Below are 21,427 nucleotides of genomic sequence, written 5' to 3'. Positions count from 1 at the left end.
TCTGGACAGTTCCTGACATGGACAGAGGTGTCAGCAGAGAGCACTGTGGTCAGACTGAAAAGAAATAAAATAAAACTTCCTGTGGAGCATACAGCAGCTGATAAGTACTGGAAGGATTAAGATTTTTTTAATAGACGTAATTTACAAATCTGTTTAACTTTCTGGCGCCAGTTGATTTTTTCCAGTGGAGTACCCCTTAAAGACACTATTCATGGGAAGTACACTGGCAGGATTTCTGGGATTTTTCCCACTGGCAGAGGAGACTGGGGCTTTGGGCAATGTTTATGTAGGGCCAACTGGTACAATTTATGGGAGGGCTCTCTGGCATGGATTTATCAGGACCCTATGGCATTTCCTGGCAGGATTTATCCAACTGGCATGGGATATTGGGCCCTAGGGTATCATTTATGTGGAGCTCACTGGCATTATATATGGGAGGTCACTCTGGAATAATTTATTTGGGGCCTATGGCACTGTTTATGAAGACACACTCTATTTAGGGGGGTGCGTTTAGTCATGGTGTAATACAGTGTTTCCCAACCCGGGCGCCTCCAGCTGTTGTGAAACTACAACTCCCAGTATGCCTGGACCAGTGTGCCTCCAGCTGTTGCAAAACTACAACTCCCAGTATGCCTGGACCAGTGTGCCTCCAGCTGTTGCAAAACTACAACTCCCAGCATGCCCTGATCAGGGTGCCTACGGCTGTTGCAAAACTACAACTCCCAGCTTGCCCGGACCAGGGTGCCTCCGGCTGTTGCAAAACTACAACTTCCAGCATGCCAAGACCAGGTGGCCTCCAGCTGTTGCAAAACTACACCTCCCAGCATGCCCTGACCAGGGTGCCTACAGCTGTTGCAAAACTACACCTCCCAGCATGCCCGGACCATGGTGCCTCCAGCTGTTGCAAAACGACACCTCCCAGCATGCTCGGACCAGGGTGCCTCGGCTGTTGCAAAACTACAACTCTCAGTGTGCCCGGACCAGGGTGCCTCCAGCTGTTGCAAAACCACAACTCCCAGCATGCCCTGACCAGGGTGACTCCAGCTGTTGCAGAACTACAACTCCCAGAATGCCCGGACCAGGGTGCCTCTGGCTGCTGCAAAACTACAACTCCCTGCATGCCCGGACCAGGGTGCCTCCAGGTGTTGCAAAACTACAACTCCCATCGTGCCCGGAACAGGGTGACTTCAGCTGTTGCAAAACTACAACCCCCAGCATGCTCGGACAGCCTTCGGCTGTCCGGGCATGCTGGGAGTTGTAGTTTTGCAACAGCTGAAGGCACCCTGGTTGGGAAACGACTCAAGCATAACAATTCGATTCTTCAAGGAGAAACACAATATACAAATTAAATGTAAAAAGTGCCCGGAACAGGGTGACATCGTGCCCGGAACAGGGTGACTTCAGCTGTTGCAAAACTACAACCCCCAGCATGCTCGGACAGCCTTCGGCTGTCCGGGCATGCTGGGAGTTGTAGTTTTGCAACAGCTGAAGGCACCCTGGTTGGGAAACGACTCAAGCATAACAATTCGATTCTTCAAGGAGAAACACAATATACAAATTAAATGTAAAAAGTCATTCTTATAGGCCATTTATGCCTAAACATAACCAAAAAATCCCAAATAATATATAGTACATGACCACAAGCTAAGCCTGAATGGACCTTCATTATTCCTTTGATATCAGGCATCCTGGCACATAGAAGCGCAGCAATATGGCACCAAGGCCCACAGACAATGCACAAGGGCCAACAAAGAGTTACAGGCGACATTCACTCGTGCAGCCATTTATTTTTATCATAATTGTTACCAGGCTTAAAATATCCTATTCCTGTGGAGTCAGGACCTAAAACCCACCCTTTATGAGATCACAGATTGATAGCAGAGCGGTTTCTTCTTGGAGGAGCAGATAATGGCTCGTGGCGTTCACCTTGCGGCCCAGTTACTGTTATATAAGACCAGCATGGGACCGAGGTTAGAGGCTGAACATTAAAGGGGTACTCCGGTGGAAAACTTTTTTTTTTTTTTTTAATCAACTGGTGCCAGAAAGTTAAACAGATTTGTAAATGACTTCTATTAAAATATCTTAATCGTTCCAGTACTTATTAGCTGCTGAATACTACAGAGGAAATTAATTTTCTTTTTAGAACACAGAGCTCTCTGCTGAATGATTTACAAATCTGTATGACTTTCTGGCACCAGTTGATTTAAAAAAAAAAAAAAAGTTTTCCATCGGAGTACCCCTTTAAGGCTAGGTTCCCACTACAGAATTTCCGCCTGCAATTCCGCTTTGAATTTGAAGCCAGAAATTCCACTTACTAAAATGTATATAGTGTAGTAAATGGGTTTCCGTTCACAAATTCACACTTCGGAATTTGTGAACGGAAAATGCGCTTGAAAATTTTCGCCTGAAGAATGGGGTTGCTCGTTCTTCAGACGGAAATACTCGCGGAACACATTGCAGTCTAGTGAAGCTTGCAGTGTCCGCGCGGTCCTAGCGCTGACTGATTCAGTCGGCACTGGCCGCACTCGGAATCTCCAGCTCTATCTATCTCTATAGGATCAGGATATATAGTAGTTATACACCAACTTCCAGCTCTATCTGTATACTGCTGCTATCTCTATAGTATCAGGATATATAGTAGTTATACACCTACTTCCAGCTCCATCTGTATACTGCTACTATCTCTATAGGATCAGGATATATAGTAGTTATACACCTCCCCTAAAGCTGCAAAAATTGTGCTATTTTACTGCATTTGTAAAAAGATCTCAATAAAACCTCTCTATTGCGATTATGGGTAACATCACTTTCTCCTCAACCATATTTCTCTAACACAAAAGAAAAGAAAAAAAAAAACACACTTTGAATAAGAATATGCATCAAAACTGCCCATAATGTGAACTGACTCCAACCCACTTATGAGTCTAATAAGTTCACCTGGGTGACCTCCAGCAGCAGCCTAATTAGATGACCAGATGCAGTGATGAGACTCCACTCCCTCTCTCTGCAAAGCCAGATAATTTATACATTATATATATATATATATATATATATATATATATACACACACACACACACACACACATACATATATATATATATATATATACACACAGTGGTTCCTCAACATACGATGGTAATTCGTTCCAAACGACCCATCGTTTGTCGAATCCATCGTATGTTGAGGGATTCATGCAATGTAAAAAGTTCATTTAATACTCACCTGTCCCCGTCGCTCCGAACTGCGTCCTCACCGCTCCCGATGCTGTCCCAGGGGCTCCCGATGCTGTCCCAGGGGCTCCCGATGCTGTCCCGCTGCTCCGGCGTCTTCTTCGGGATCATCCGGCTTCTTCCGCATCTTCTCCGGTGTCCGGGCCTCGCTTTCTGGTGACGTTATTACGTTGTGGCGCCGGGACGGCACGTGCAGCGACGTAATAACGACGCCAGAAAGCGAGGCCCGGACCCCGGAAAAGATGCAGAAAACGCCAGAGGATCACAAAGTGGACCCGGAGCAGCGGGAATAGGTAAGTGAACCTGTCTGGGATGCTTAAACTGCTATCCGACAGCAGCTTAAGCATTTTGCGCTGTCGGATAGCAGTTAATGCGATGGCCCCGACATATAAAAGCATCGTATGTCGATGCTGACATAGACATGCGATGGCCTCTGAGAGGCCATCGTATGTCGATTTGATCATATGTCGGGGCCATCGTAGGTCGGGGGGTTACTGTATATATACATACATATACACACATATATATATATCCAAAAGCAAAAAAGTTCTTTGCAGCACTACTTAGCCTGTAGCTTAAGAAAAGACAGTTGGGTGCCAGCTCCCAAAGAACTTGATTAGAGTCCCATAGTTAATCCATCCAAACAAATGGTGCAGCACTCCATAAAATAATCCAAGGTGCAAAAAAGTTTATTCATTTCATATCAATAGCATAGCAACATTTCAGATCACACAGGATTCTTTTTCAATGAAGTGAAGTTTAAAATGAAGTTTTCCATATTTTGTGTTTAAAAAAACAAAGCTGCCACTAGGTGTCTCCCAACTTGTCCAGAACACATTTCCCCCCATCTTTTGCACATATTTTGGACTCCAACTGGCCTGGTAGAAGTCCAAAATCAGGAAATGAAGTCTGGGATGCTGCGGGGGGGTGCAGCCTTATCCTATCATAGCTCATCTCACACTGAACTGCTCTGGGCTGTGTGTAGCAGAGTGAGGGAGGAAGTTCTCCCCTGTATGGCTTCAGATGATGTCACTCCTGCTGGGGAACACCCCTTCAAAAGTCTGTGAATCTGACGGAGACTGAGCAGAAAATACAGAGCAATATCAAGGTAGGAAACTAAAAATTAATAAAAAAATAAAGGCAGGGGGTGGTTTATCGTGATGGGGGCCGTGACCTGGGAGGATTATAACATTTAACAAGATCATGAGAGGTACTCTTTAATGGGATTATAACTCTTGGGAGTATTACTGGACCCTATAATCCACAGTATTTTGCACCACCTGTAGGAACTGTGGCTGGAATGTTGCTACAGATACTCTGGCGGCCACTTTTATATGGTTACACATACATCTACCATCTTCCATAGCCTAAGTCTTAGGTCTCCAAACTGTGGCCCTTCAGATGTTACAAAACTACAACTCCCAGCACGCCCGGACAGCCGTTGGCTGTCCGGGCATGCTGGGAGTTGTAGTTTTGCAACATCTGAAGGGCCACAGTTTGGAAACCACTGACATTAATGCTGCTACTATATAAAATGGCGCAGATAGCGGGTTACGAGGCTGGGTGACATTTTCCTGTATGTTCTCATCCAGAGTCCCTGCTGTCTAATTACTACATCTCCGGCTCCGACCTAGTAAAAAAAAAATAATAAAATGTGCACGGCCTGTCAAGTGTCACCACCCCACCCCCGTTATGGCACGACTCAGGGCACAGCTGTTCCGAACAGAGCTGGCACATAGCAAACGGCAGGGCAACCGGTTCACCAGATGTCAGGACTGGGGGGTTACTCGCCAAATTCCACTTCGCTAGGTTGTAAAACCTAGCAAGTAAAAGTGTTAAACGGGTATTCCATGAAAAAAAACATTTTTCATCATATCAACTTCTATTAAAAAAAAATCTTAATCCTTCCAGTACTTATCAGCTGCTGAAGTTGAGTTGTTCTTTTCTGTCTGACCACAGTGCTCTCTGCTGACACCTCTGTCTATCTCAGGAACTGTCCAGAGCAGGATAGGTTTGCTGCGGGAATTTTCTGCTACTCTGTGCAGTTCCCGAGACAGACAGAGGTGTCAGCAGAGAGCACTGTGGTTAGACAGAAAAGAACAACTCTACTTCAGCAGCTGATAAGTACTGGTAGGATTAAGATTTTTTTTTTTTTTTATAGAAGTAATGTACAAATCTGTTCAACTATCTAGAGCCAGTTGATATAAGGAACAATGTTTATTTTTTTATGGAATACCCCTTTAACAGCGGCAGTACGTAAGGTACACCATAATACGTGTCTCTAGGAAGGAGCTGAAGTCTTTGTGCCGCCTCACACAAACACGATGGGGGCTTGGCATTGTTCTATTTAAAGCCCTTACACCTACATAAGATCCAATTTAAGAATGTTACGTGTGATCCGACAGTATATGCGCGAGGTCCGGGGCCTTTTTGTCGTCACCATCTGTAGCTCTCCTGCCGCGAGGAACCCAATAGTCTCCTGGGAGAAAATGACTGACTGCGACGTGTGGGGTTTATGGCCGATATTATCCTCGCTATGGTGACAGAAAGACATGAACCTGCACTGTGCAAGCAGAGATGGCATAGATCAGTGCTGCACAAACGGGGTGCTGCGGTAGTCCGGTGGGGAAGATGGCGATGGGACCCACTAGGGTGCCAGTAGCTTAAAGGGGTACTCCAGTGGAAAACTTTTTTATTTTTATTATTTAAATCAACTCATGCTAGAAAGTTAAACAGATTTGTAAATTACTTCTATTTAAAAATGTTAATCCTTCCATTACTTAAACTTAAGTAAACTTAAAACTGCTGTATGCTCCACAGGAAGTACTTTTCTTTTAGAATTTCTTTCCAGTCTGACCACAGTGCTCTCTGCTGAAACCTCTGTCCATGTCAGGAACTGTCCAGAGTAGAAGCAAATCCCCATAGCAAACCTATCCTGCTCTGGGCAGTTCTTGACATGGACAGAGGTGTCAGCAGAGAGCACTGTGGTCAGACTGGAAAGAACTACACAACTTCCTCTGGAGCATACATCAGCTGAAAAGTACTGGAAGGATTAAGGTTTTTAAATAGAAGTATTGTATAAATCTGTTTAAACTTTCTGGCACCAGTTGATTGAAAAAAATAATAATAATTCCACTGGAGTACCCCTTTAATACTGCCACAGGTGTCCTGTTGCATTCTAGGCCAAGAGGTCTCTAGGCTGCAGGCAGCGCCATGGGGGATAAATCTTGGTGAGGGGGTCCTACTAACATTGGCAAACTACTACACAAACTACCCATGGGGGTCCTACCTACAGAGGGCAAACCACCTCCTGAAGGATATTAACTACAGGGGACACCAGCATACCATAGGGTACTACCCAATAGGGAGTGCCAGCTTACTAAAGGAAACCACATATGGGGGCACCTACCTAATGGGAAAAACTACCTAATAGAGCAATCAAAGTAATGGGAGGGGATTGACTCACTCTTCTCCTAATGACCTCTGCTGCCTCGGGGGATAAAATCTTGGTTCAGGGGTCCTATCTACACAAGCAAACTACAAAATGCGCCCCCTCCAATAGACTTGCATTGAGGGGGCATGGCCGTGACATCACGAGCAGGGTGTGGCCGTGACATCACGAGCAGGGTGTGGCCGTGACATCACGAGCAGGGTGTGGCCGTGACATCACGAGCAGGGTGTGGCCGTGACATCACGAGCAGGGTGTGGCCGTGACATCACGAGCAGGGTGTGGCCGTGACATCACGAGCAGGGTGTGGCCGTGACATCACGAGCAGGATGTGGCCGTGACGTCACGAGCAGGGTGTGGCCGTGACATCACGAGCAGGGTGTGGCCTTGACGTCACGAGCAGGGTGTGGCCGTGACGTCACGAGCCTCCGCCCCGCATCACCAGTCATCCAGCACTGAGCGAAGTTTGCTCCGTGCACCGGATGTCTGGGATGCCACAGCCGAGATCGCAGGGGTCCCCGATCAGACATCTTATCCCTAATCCTTTGGATAGGAGATAAGATGTCTAGGGGTGGGGTACCCCTTTAATCTTTAGCAAAACAAACATCAAGACTAGTCAGCTCCCTTACTGAGGATCTGCTGGAGCCGCTCAGACAAATATGAGATGAAGAAGGAGAATCCAGAGCTCCTATAGTTATTAAAAGCTTTATACCTTATTGCAAATCTATTAGAAACAGGAAGGGGGGAGGGGCATACACTTCTCAAAAATACTATACTATAATACTGCTCCCTATATACAAGAATATAACTACTATAATACTGCTCCTATATACAAGAATATAACTACTATAATACTGCCCCTATATACAAGAATATAACTACTATAATACTGCTCCTATATGCAAGAATATAACTACTATAATACTGCTCCTATATACAAGAATATAACTACTATAATACTGCTACTATATACAAGAATATAACTACTATAATACTGCTCCCTATATACAAGAATATAACTACTATAATACTGCTACTGTATACAGAATATAACTACTATAATACTGCCCCTATATACAAGAATATAACTACTATAATACTGCCTCCTATATACAAGAATATAATTACTATAATACTGCTCCTATATACAAGAATATAACTACTATAATACTGCCTCCTATATACAAGAATATAACTACTATAATACTGCTCCTATATACAAGAATATAACTACTATAATACTGCTCCTATGTACAAGAATATAACTACTATAATACTGCCTCCTATATACAAGAATATAACTACTATAATACTGCTCCTATATACAAGAATATAACTACTATAATACTGCTCCTATATACAAGAATATAACTACTATAATACTGCCCCTATATACAAGAACATAACTACTATAATACTGCTCCTATATACAAGAATATAACTACTATAATACTGCCTCCTATATACAAGAATATAATTACTATAATACTGCTTCTATATACAAGAATATAACTACTATAATACTGCCTCCTATATACAAGAATATAACTACTATAATACTGCTCCTATATACAAGAATATAACTACTATAATACTGCCTCCTATATACAAGAATATAACTACTGTAATACTGATCCTATATACAAGAATATAACTACTATAATACTGCTCCTATATACAAGAATATAACTACTGTAATACTGATCCTATATACAATAATATAACTACTATAATACTGCCCCTATATACAAGAATATAACTACTATAATACTGCTCCTATATACAAGAATATAACTACTATAATACTGCTCCTATATACAAGAATATAACTACTATAATACTGTCTGCTATATACAAGAATATAACTACTATAATACTGCTCCTATATACAAGAATATAACTACTATAATACTGCTCCTATATACAATAATATAACTACCATAATACTGCTCCAATATACAATAATATGACTACTATAATACTGCTCCTATATATATATGCAAGAATATAACTACTATAATAATGCTCCCATATACAAGAATATAACTACTATAATACTGCTCCTATATGCAAGAATATAACTACTATAATACTGCTCCTATATACAAGAATATAACTACTATAATACTGCTACTATATACAAGAATATAACTACTATAATACTGCTCCCTATATACAAGAATATAACTACTATAATACTGCTACTGTATACAGAATATAACTACTATAATACTGCCCCTATATACAAGAATATAACTACTATAATACTGCTCCTTTATACAAGAATATAACTACTATAATACTGCTCCTATATACAAGAATATAACTACTGTAATACTGATCCTATATACAAGAATATAACTACTATAATACTGCTCCTATATACAAGAATATAACTACTATAATACTGCCCCTATATACAAGAATATAACTACTATAACACTGCTCCTATATACAAGAATATAACTACTATAATACTGCTCCTATATACAAGAATATAACTACTATAATACTGTCTGCTATATACAAGAATATAACTACTATAATACTGCTCCTATATACAAGAATATAACTACTATAATACTGCCCCTATATACAAGAATATAACTACTATAATACTGCCTGCTATATACAAGAATATAACTACTATAATACTGCTCCTATATACAAGAATATAACTACTATAATACTGCTTCCTATATACAAGAATATAACTACTATAATACTGCTACTATATACAAGAATATAACTACTATAATACTGCTCCTATATACAAGAATATAACTACTATAATACTGCTCCTATATACAAGAATATAACTACTATAATACTGCTACTATATACAAGAATATAACTACTATAATACTGCTCCTATATACAAGAATATAACTACTATAATACTGCCTCCTATATACAAGAATATAACTACTATAATACTGCCTCCTATATACAAGAATATAACTACTATAATACTGCTACTATATACAAGAATATAACTGAAGTGGCTGATAAAAGAGAACAATTACACATAAATAAAGATAAGACGGGTTTTCAGTAGGATATACCTATACTATGTACTCATTGTCCTGTAGGCGGTGTAGTGACCTCAGATCGTACAGGAGACGGGGAATGGAACTCTTAGCTAAAGGCTCCTGGTGTTCTTCTTGGCCGGACAACCTTGGCTATCCGCAATGTCTTAACAATAGTTCCCTGGAGGACCATCTAGAACCATTCCACTCCGCTCAATATTGCTCCTTTGCTAATGGAAGGCGCCGTGAATAATTTAGCAGGACGGAGAAAGCTTCCTTCATTTTATTAGAAATGCTTCTCCTAAAGTCCACTCTACTGAGCAGACAAAGCCTGGGACCACAGTGTACTATATCGGTTACGGTACACAATGCAAATAGCTCTTCTCCAGCATAAAACCAATGATGTGCAGACCATAGAGACGGACTATATGGCCGCTACAGGCCCCCGGACATTAAGGGTCTATTCACACGTGTACAAAAAAGAAAGTTGCAGCAGCACTCTTGGTCAAAAAATGGAGGCTCTTAACGCCGCCCCCTCTCAGACTGGAGGTGGTTTAGTCAATGGCTGATCCAACATGTCACACAGTCAGAGGCTATATGCACAGCAGAGGTGAGTTATCATGTTAGGGTCCCATCCTATATGAGGTCACCTCCGCGTGGTGGATTGGGGGGGGAAACATTTTGATCGAAAAGTGCGCTACGAGCCTCCATTTTTTGACCAAGAGTGCTGTTGCAACTTTCTTTTTTGTACATTTTGTATTTGCCACAGCAGCGGGCACCTGTGTATTAGGTTGTTGTGCTGGCTATTTTTTCTTCTATTCACACGTACAGTATTCTGTGCAGATTTGAAGCGGTGTTCAGTCCTTCCGTTTACATTGAAATCTGAAGCAGAAAATCCTGAGCATCAAACGTGCGCAGAATACTGTACGTGTGAATAGACCATAGACCAGTGGTCTCCAACCTGCGGACCTCCAGATGTTGCAAAACTACAACTCCCAGCATGCCTGGACAGCCTACGGCTGTCCAGGCATGCTGGGAGTTGTAGTTTTGCAACATCTGGAGGTCCGTAAGGTTGAAGACCACTGCCATAGACCATTAAAAATTTTGAATCCATTGGTGCCAGAAAGTTAAAAATAGATTTGTAAACTACTTCTATATAAAAATCTTAATCCTTCCATTACTTATCAGCTGCTGTATGCTCCACAGGAAGTTATTTTCTTTTTGAATTTCCTTTCTGTCTGACCACAGTTATCTCTGCTGACACCTCTGTCCATGTCAGGAACTGTCCAGAGCAGGAGAGGTTTTCTATGGGTGTTTGCTTTGTATTCTGGACAGTTCCTGTTAGAGATGAGCGAACTTACAGTAAATTCGATTCGTCACGAACTTCTCGGCTCGGCAGTTGATGACGTATCCTGCATAAATTAGTTCAGCTTTCAGGTGCTCCCGTGGGCTGGAAAAGGTGGATACAGTCCTAGGAGACTCTTTCCTAGGACTTTATCCACCTTTTCCAGCCCACCGGAGCACCGGAAAGCTGAACTAATTTATGCAGGAAAAGTCATCAACTGCCGAGCCGAGAAGTTCGTGACGAATCGAATTTACTGTAAGTTCGCTCGTCTCTATCAGGAACTGTCCACAATACAAACACCCATAGAAAACCTCTCCTGCTCTGGACAGTTCCTGACATGGACAAAGGTGTCAGCAGAGAGCACTGTGCTCAGACAGAAAAGAAATTCAAAAAGAAAATAACTTCTTCTGTAGTATAAGCAGCTGATAAGTACTGGAAGGATTAAGATTTTTAAATAGAAGTAATTTACAAATCTGTACAACTTTCTGGCACCAGTTGATTTGAAAAACTTTTTTAGACTTGCACTGAGGGGGGGCATGGCCGTGACATCACAGGGAGATCACAGGGGTCCCCAGCGGTGGGACCCCCCGCGATCAGACATCTTATCCCCTAGGCTCAAGAAATGGAAAAATAGTACAGTATGCCTTGCATATGAAAGGCAGAGAGTTTTCAGGCTGACTAAAGAAATGTACAACCTGTACGAAGACTCAATAACGCTTTCACGACTACAGTCCGGGCATGGTGCCCAGATAGATCTGAATCCCTAAGTAATGAAATGACATTTTGGAAGCAGTAAGGTGATGGGCAGGCTATGGCCCAGATTGGGAGATTTTTATAAAAGCTGATTCTTCCCAGATCTTTAGGATAAGGAGTTGGTAATAAGAATCTATTAATAGGGAAGAAGAAGAAGCCTAAAGAGACCAACGTTCTATTTTAACTTTTTTTCAATGTGAAAGAGACAGACTTCCTTTATAGTATGAATGCAACACTGACTGGCCCAAAAATAGCTAATAAAAGGTGGCGCAAGGCGATACACAAAACAAAAAAAAGTCAAGGGAACCTTCTCTGCCAGTCAGATAAGAGAGATGGCCTGATTTATACAAAGTGAATGCTCCTCGTGGGTGGGGCTTATAGCTTCCCCTCCTCCACAGAGTCTTTGGACAAAGCAGCTTGTGATATTATAGGACTGCTCTGTGTTCTACATTTTGCACCATAAAGGGTTTCTGAACACACACCCGGATGTCCAAAAATATAATAAATTTGAGCACAAAATTACTGATCGTTGTATTAAAGGGGTACTCCACTGGAAAACATTTTCTTTAAAATCAACTAGTGCCAGATGTCATTTACAATTCTGTTTTAACTTTCTATTAAAAAAATCTTAATCCTTTCAGTACTTAGCTGCTGTATTCTCCACAGGAAGTTCTTCTCTTTTTGAATTTCCTTTCTGCCTGACCACAGTGCTCTCTTGCTGACACCTCTGTCCATTTTAGGAACTGTCCACAGTAGGAGCAAATCCCTATCCTGCTCTGGACAGTTCCTAAAATGGACAGAGGTGTCAGCAGAGAGCACTGTGGTCCGGCAGAAAGGAAATTCAAAAAGAAAAGAACTTCATGTGGATCATAACACAGCTGATAAGTCCTGGAAGGATGAAGATTTTTTTTTACCAGAAGTAATTTACAAATCTGTTTAACTTTCTTGGACCAGTTGATTTTGGAATGTTTTCCAGTGGAGTACCCCTTTAATACATTTACACTCTGCTTTGCGGTCAGCGAGCGCGTCGAGGGCCCTTAGTTTTATTTATATCACCACGCTGTTGATCTGACTGATTCATCGAGCGGTGACTTATATTAAACAGTTTGATTAATCAACCTTCCCCCACACTTTAATCCAGCCCGAAATGCTGCTTCTCAGCATGAGACGTAACACCACCAACTGGGCCTGGTATGCATGCCAACATTGGGGAAGGGACTGCAAAATGAAGACCGTGTTGTAGGTCAGGAATACGCAAAATGTGCATCCTAAAACAAGTAAATAAACACTAAAATTACAAAAAGGGCCATAAATGATAGCAAAAGTAGTAGCAATTAAAGGGGTTCTCCCGTGCCCCAGCCTTCTGAACATCCGGTTCAAAAGGCTGGGAGTAGCGGCAGTGGTCATAACGTCATGGCCACACCCCCTCCATTGATGTCTATGGGAGGGGGTGACACGCCCCCTCCCATAGACATCAATGGAGGGGGTGTGGTGTGACATCACGTGGGGGCGTGGCGGTGACATCACAGTCGCTGCTCCAAGCCTTCTGGACCAGATGTTCGGAAGACTGGGGCACAGGAGAACCCCTTTAAAAAAGAGGTTAGATAAAGGTAAGTTGAACTTGCCAATTTTAGCAGGACCAGCTAATGCAGAGTGGTCTCCAAACTGTGGCCCTCTAGATGTTGCAAAACTACAACTCTCTGCAAGCCCGGACAGCCAATGGGTCACAGTTTGGAGACCACTGATCTCATGTGTATGGAGTTCTCCCCCTCCCCCCACACGAAAAAAATGTAGGGGGAGGGTTATCGGAATGTTGCATTTCAACATGCCAATCTTTTTGTTCTTAAGTCGGCTAATCTGCAGCCAGAGGTAAAGTGTTTAGTTAAAACTAGTTTTACAAGAGACAGTTCCCAAACCGATTTTTCCAAAAATATGCATAGCTGAACAGTGCGGGGTGGACATGGGATTACACAGGGCGAGTTCTATCCACACTACGGAATATCCAAGAAGAATTCCCCTGCGTGAAGAAAACATTGGTGTAAATGGGTTTTATGTTGACCCAGGAACTTCCGGACCCCACACCTGCTAAAATAACGAAGATGTTCATTCTTTCGGTGGAATCCCAGCCGGACTGCAATGATGTCAACAGGAACGGGTCATGTCCGCACGGTCCTAGTGGTGATCTCTATGTGGAAATTCCATAGTGTGATTGCACGCTTACCTTTACAAAGGTCATTTTCCCATTTCCATCCAGAGGTGTTTTATAGGGGTACTTTATTTTTATTTTTTTTTTTTAAATCAACTGGTGCCAGAAAGTTAATCAGATTTGTAAATTACTTCTATAAAAAAATATTAATCCTTCCAGTACTTATTAGCTGCTGAATACTACAGAGGAAATTATTTTCTTTTTGGAACACAGATCTCTGCTGATATCACGAGCACAGTGCTCTCTGCTGACACCTCTGTCCATTTTAGGAACTGTCCAGAGCAGCATATGTTGGTTATGGGGATTTTCTCCTACTCTGGAAAGTTCTTAAAATGGACAGCGATGTCAGCAGAGAGCACTGTGATGAGATAAAAAGGAAATAAAAAAAAAGGAAAAAAACTTCCTGTGCAATATATAGCAGCTGATAACTACTGGAAGGATTAAGATTTTTTAATAGAAGTAATGTACAAATTTGTTTAACTTTCTGATATCACGAGCACAGTGCTCTCTGCTGACATGACCACAGTGCTCTCTGCTGACATCTCTGTCCATTTTAGGAACTGTCCAGAGTAGGAGTAAATCCCCATAGCAAAAAAATGCTGCTCTGAACAGTTCCTAAAATGGACAGAGATGTCAGCAGAGAGCACTGTGGTTGTGATGTCAGCAGAGAGCTCTGTTTTCCAAAAAGAAAATAATTACCTCTGTAGTATTCAGCAGCTAATAAGTACTGGAAGGATTAAGATTTTTTAATAGTAGTAATTTACAAATCTGTTTAACTTTCTGGCACCAGTTGATTAAAAAAATAAAATAAAAAAGGGGTACTCAGGCAAAAAAAAAAAAAAAAAAAATAACATTTTATTTCCTATCCAAAGGGGACCCCCCGCAATCTCTGGGTTGGCAGTGGCGGTGTCCGGAACACAGAAGATTGGAGCTTCTGCGTTTGACGTCAAGCCACGTCCCCTCTATTCATGTCCCCTCCATAGATATGAATGGAGGGGGCGTGGCGGCTGTAGGGGCATGGCTGAGATTACAGGGGTCCCATCGGCAAGACCCCTGCGATCAGACATCTTTTCTCCCATCCTTTGGATGTTTTTCGGAGGAGTATTCCATGTTGTATTGATCAGATTTAAAAAAAACTATAAAATAGCCTTTTTTTTTCCCTTTGAGAACAGCCTTAGTAGTAAAAGGTTTGGAATAGAGATGGAAAGGCCTGGGGAAAAAAATCTTATGGAATATATATATGGAATATATTCTTTTATAATGATAATTAATATGTATATATATTTTGTGTCTTTGCTCCTCTCAATTTTCTTTAATTTTTTTAAACGGACAGCTCCGATTTTAAAGCTCAGTGTGAAGCTTGTTGCATTTGTAGCAAAAATAAAGTTTTAGTGTACGGTCCCACATAGCGCTTACGCAGCGTCTTCAGGCTGTGCATTCTCCGCTCAGCATACAAAGAAGGCTACCCAGCGGCAGCCCTGTGTGTATGCTGATCGGACAATATGCAGCAGATTTTGCGCAGCGTGAAATATGATGGGTAAGCGCTATGTGGGACCGTACACTAAAAAGCTAATCTTGTTTATTATTTACAGATTAAAGGAGATCTGCAGCCATAGACACTTACAGGAGGTCACGAGGGTTCCAGCGTTTGGACCTCCCCGTGGTCAAACACTTATCCCCTATCCTGCTGATAGGGGATTAGTGTTTGACCGTGGGGGGTCCAAATGCTGGGACCCCTGCAATCTCCCGAGCGGGGCCCCGGCTTGCCTACAAGCCCCCTCCATGTATCTCTATGGAAAAAGGTGAAGATGCAGATTTCGTGCATCCCCGCCTCCTCCCATAGAGCTGTATGGAGGGGGTGTGTAGTCGTCCTCAGTGAGGTTGACAACACACGCATTAGCCGTGGCGATGCCGGGTCCCCATTCAGGAGATTGCGCGGGGGGGGGGGTCCTGCGGATAGGGGATTAGTGTCTAAGACTGCAGTGCTCCTTTAAGCTGTATATACATATACACTGCATTTTATGTTCCCAGTGTAACAAAAAGGCTTTAAAATTTGTAAAACTACTCCACCCTACATAATTATCAATTTTTCCCAAAAAAATAAAAAAATTTCCGGAATAACACCAGTTTTTTTGCCCCCCCCCATGGATATAACATTTTCATACATTTTACATCTCTAGGCGGGGAGGAGGTGTCCTGCTGGGGGATCTCATTTTATTAGAAAGATACTGAAGGGGCTACTACTCTCCCTCTGGGGAAGCAGGATTATCTCAATGGGGGCCATGTACTACAGCATTACTCCTGCCGTGAGACTGCATGGAATACAAGGACGGGCTGGATCCTCCTTCTGACGATAACAGATGGTCGTGGGAAGACCCAGCAAGGAGACTTCTCTCCTGAATTGTCAGCTCGTCAACCTGTGTAGAGGAGAGGAATTGCCCAAACTGGACAAGCCTTATAAGAACCTAAGGTTAAGGGCATGGGCGGCTCTTAAAAGATGTTTTTCAGGAAATTTAAATTTTTTTTTGGAGCCCAAATGCCTTTTCTTCTTAACATTCTTCAGCTCGTCTTGACTCCTACCTGTCTCTTAGCCAGGGCTCCACAAATCCCAGGCGCCAGGTCACCATGGAAATAAAAGTAGACTTCCGGCTCCCAACACGGGTAAAATCCGATTTTATTCCAACGATGAATGAAATCCAAATGCAGCATAACACAAAATACAATAAAAACACACAAACGAAACGCACAGGTGCGCTTCGTTTGTGTGTTTTTATTGTATTTTGTGTTATGCTGCACTTTTATTTTAATCATCGTTGGAATAAAAATCTGATTTTACCCGTGTTGGGAGCCGGAAGTCTACTTTCATTTCCATTGATTGATCCACCTGAGGACCCAGCCTTGAGCTTCCATGAGGAACGGTTGTGCTGGATTTATGGACACTTGGATTTCATGGTGAGCTGATCCAGATCTTTGAATATATTGCCAGGTCACCATGGCCATTGAAAATTTCATCCTGGTGCCTTGGTGTTTGTTAGCCCGAGCATTGGCGGGGGTATAGCAATTAGATCAGGTGTCTGATGTATCCCCTTTTAATCTAGCGTTGAGCCACCTGTGCCAAGAAGGACGTTGCTCTGTGCTGCTCCTGGTGGCGGCAAGCAGTAGCTCCTCCCGCGTCCTCTCATTTGGAGGCTCTTGTGACACCTCATGAATGCATAAGGCTGCAGCATGGCCAGAAAGGAGCGGTAGCTGAGGGTGTATCCTGGCCTCAGTCACTGTGTATCCTCCCAACCTGCAGGAAAGGCTGTCATCAGGAGCGAGGGAGACAGGAGGCGGCCATACTAGACAGCCATGCTAGTGCTGGGGGGAGCAACAATGTGGAAGTCGGGGGGGAGATGTACACCCGGATCCTGCTCTGCAGCCTGCTCCTGCCCAGTTGGCACATGTACAGGGGTGGACTGACAACTTATGGGGCCCCTGAACAATAGAGAATCATGGGGCCCCCATGCGCCGCCCACACAATATATAGAAAAGGCTTATGTGTGTTGTGTTTCTGATCAATGATTAGCGATGTTCAAGAACACGTTATTACAGGGCCAGGAGTCATTACAGGGTCTGGCTGTCTCACACAGCTTTCCTAGGCACCTAAATGGCCAGAAATGTGTCAGTATTGTTTGGGGGTCTTTCTAACTATGCTTCTCTGACCCCATTCCGTGCAGCCATTTAAAAGATATGCAGCAAACTGTATAGATGCTACTTCTGAGAAGTCAGCAATGGAGGAATTCCTATTGGTCTTTTAGCAACATTAATGTCTTTATCTCCTGGATATTTCGTCCGCCCCCTTTATTAATATTCTCTGCTCCTCAGCACCATGATGATGCGGCTCCCGCGGCTGCTGAGTCACACGTAATCAGAGGAGCAGTGAATATTGATGAATAAAGCGGTACTCCACTCCTAGACATCTTATCCCCTAAGATGTCTGATTGCGGGGGTCTCTCCTGCAATCTCCACGCAGCACCCAGCATTCTAAACAGTATGGTAAAGAACTACTCCGGTCCTGGGCTGCCAAGCAAAACAAAACAAACTAACTCACCTTTCTACGTTCCCCCCGTTGCACGGATATCGGTGTCCCGTTCTCCGGTCCCCGACTTCTTCCGCTTCCTGTAAGTCGAAGAGTCACGTGACGCTCAGTGTATCACCGGCCGCAGGGGGACACTGCTGCGGCCGGTGATCTGCTGAGCGTCAAGTGACTCTTCGACTTACAGGAAGCGGAAGAAGTCGGGGACCGGAGAAAGGGACATAGATATCAGCGCAATGCGGGAACTTAGGAAGGTAAGTTAAAGTTTGTTTTGTTTCGCTTGGGAGCCCGGGAACAGAGGGTTAAAAAAAATGCACCAGAGTACTACTTTAAGAACGCTGGGTTCCTGCGGCGGGAGACGTGACGTCACGCCCCCTCCATTCATGTCTTTGGGAGGGGACGTCACGCCCCTCCCATAGACATGAATGGAGGGGGTGTGGTGTGATATCATGAGGGGGTGTGGCATGATGTAAGGTCTCCAAATGCGAGAACCCAGTGTTCTAAACATAGTGTTTAGAATGCCAGGAGCTGCACGGAGAGAGGGGATGAGATGTCTAGGGGCGGAGTCCCCCTTTTCTTTGAAATTAGGAGTCAGCAAAAAAAATAAAAAAAGGGGGTGGGGCACGCGGTGCCGCAGGAATGAGGGTAACTGGTGGTGCAGCAGTATGCTGCACCACCAGTTACCCTCATTTTTGTGGCACCTCGTGCCCCACCCCCTTTTTTTTTTTTTTTGCTGACTCCTTAATTCAAAGCAAATTTGTCGAGTCCTGACCTTACATAACTGTGGACCAAACCAATGCACAGTGTCACCACCTACAACGATGGACTGATCCAAGACAGGATTGTGTATCCCCCTCCCTCATATGTGGTCATGTCACACTTGAGACAAATCTATTAAGGGAATTTCGCGTTATCACAGAACACACACACAGAGTAAATTCATCTGAGCTGAATAGTAGTCCTCACTTTGTTCAGCCAGTTATTTATGTATTTCTTTTAGAGCGCACTGGGTTCCTTCCATGTTATTACAATACAACAGGGGAAGATAAGCAGCTGCCAGAAAACTATTGAGCTACTTATCTAAAGTGAAAATAAAAGCATCAAACAGACCAAATATATGCAGGTGGATCTTCATTTCCCCTTAGGGGAAAATCTGAAATGTTTCTGAACCAAAATCTGCAAATAGTGCAGGTTTTGGTGTGGATTTGAAAATGTATTAGGCTATGTTTACACCTGAAAATGGTTCATGGTATAAGTCGGCAAACTGGTGGTACTTTATGCAGACATATACCGCAGTGTAATCACACGAGATCCACTGACACTAGTCGTGACTACCATTGGTCCATTTCAGACTCAAAAGTGTGGCAGCATAGTATGGTAGTATATATACTTTAAAGTGGTACTCCGCGGCTCAGCGTTTGGAACAAACTGTCCCAAACGCTGGAGCCGGGAGCTTGTGAAGTAATAGCCCCGCTCCCTCAATGCAAGTCTATGGGAGGGGGCGTGACAGCCGTCACGCCCCCTCCCATAGACTTGCATTGAGGGGGCGGGGTGTGACATCATGAGGGGGCCGGGCGGGGTGTGACTTCACGAGCTCCCGGTGCCGGCTCCAGCATTTGGAACAGTTTGGTCCAAACGCTGAGCAGCGGAGTACCCCTTTAAGAGTCTATTCACATGTACAATATTGGAAGCTGCAGATTTTATGCTGCATAGTTCAATGGCAAACCAAATGACTGAACGCAGCTTCAAATCTGCAGCTTCAAATCCTGCGCATCAATTATGTGCAGGACACTGCACGCGTGAACAGACCCTCGGAGTACATTCATACGATGGGAGCTCGCAGACTTACGCTGCCATTCACTTCCCAAAGTCCGGTATAATGGAAGATTTGCAGATTGCCAGGGGGCTCATTTAAAAGGAAAACTGTCGGCCAGTTCACCCACACTAAACCCAATATACTGGGTGATTGTGTAGGTGAACTGGAGTCCAACAAGATTTTACACAACTCTCACGTCCTGATGACATGCGAGCTCTGCATCCCCGGAGAGAGCTCTGCGCAGTGTAACGGTGCCTGCTTTGGGCCCTCGCTACAGAAGTCGGGAGTGGAGAGGGCCCAGTGCATGCGCAATTACACTGCGCCCTCCGGGGGCACGTGAAGAAAATGAATATGCCAACTAGAGGTGGCCGGTATGACCAAAAATGTGTATCACTGTATTTTTGTAACTTATGGCGGTTCCATGGTATAACACGGTATTTCTTTCAACCCCCGCCAAATCATGTGACCCGCTAGAGCTCTTCTGCTCCCCCCCCCCCAAATCATGTTACCCGCCAGCGCTGTTCTGCTCCCCCTCAATTAATTATCAGCCCAGCGGGTACTACTCACATATGTCACCCACAAGCACTGCCCTCCTCCTCTTTGTTGGGGGCTGCCGGCGCTGGAACTCACTGTACGCCAGTGGTCTCCAACCTGCGGGCCCCCAGATGTTGCAAAACTACAACTCCCATGCTGGGAGTTGTAGTTTTGCAACAGCTGGAGGTCCGCAGGTTGGAGACCACTGTTGTACCCTGTATACCTATGCCCGGGCTACAAAAGATAAAGAAAATAAACTAACTTACCTACGTCGGCCTTACGCTGGGGACTGGAACGTCGGACAGCCCTCAGCCTATCATCGGCCGTAGCGATGTCCTGCCCCGGCCAGTGATAGGCTGAGCCCACTGTCATGTAAGAAGCTGGCCAGAGCACCTTACATGACAGTGGGCTAAGCCTATCACTGGCCGGGGCGGAACATCGCTCCGGCCGGTGATAGGCTGACGGCTGTCCGACGTTCCAGTCCCCAGCGTAAGGCCGACGTAGGTAAGTTAAAGTTTATTTTCTTTATCTTTTGCAGCCCGGGCATAGGGATACAGCGCACAGTAGAGGTCTCAAACCTGCGGACTTCCAGCTGTTGCAAAACTACAACTCCAAGCATGTCCGGACAGCCAATGCTGGGAGTTGTAGTTTTGAAACATCTGGGGGCCCGCAGGTTGGAGACCACTGGCGTACGGAGGGGCGCAGTGCTTGCGGGTGACATATGTGAGTATTACCCCGCTGGGCTGATAATTAATTGGGGGGGAGCAGAACAGCACTCGCAGGTAACATGATTTGGTGGGGGGAGTAGAACAGCGCTGGCGGGTCATGTATGATTAGTTCCCCGACGTGGGGACAGCGCTGCGCTGGGCTGACAATTCATTCCCAAGAGGGAGGGGCCAAACTGGTATTGCGGTATGGGAAAAATTCATATCATGCAGCCCAAAAATTTCGGTATTCGGTATGAACCGGTATACCGCCCAGCCCTAATGC

At 44.0% G+C, this 21,427-nt stretch overlaps 1 protein-coding gene across 7 annotated transcripts in view; it reads right to left on the bottom strand.

The window, feature by feature from the left end:
• Positions 1–21,427, bottom strand: part of MARK1 (microtubule affinity regulating kinase 1) — a 180,425-nt gene that overhangs the window by 81,471 nt on the left and 77,527 nt on the right. The window lies entirely within an intron of this gene.

Source organism: Hyla sarda, chromosome 3, assembly GCF_029499605.1.
Source record: "Hyla sarda isolate aHylSar1 chromosome 3, aHylSar1.hap1, whole genome shotgun sequence".
In the NCBI taxonomy this organism is placed as follows: domain Eukaryota; kingdom Metazoa; phylum Chordata; class Amphibia; order Anura; family Hylidae; genus Hyla; species Hyla sarda.
This window is presented reverse-complemented; position numbering and strand designations above follow the sequence as displayed.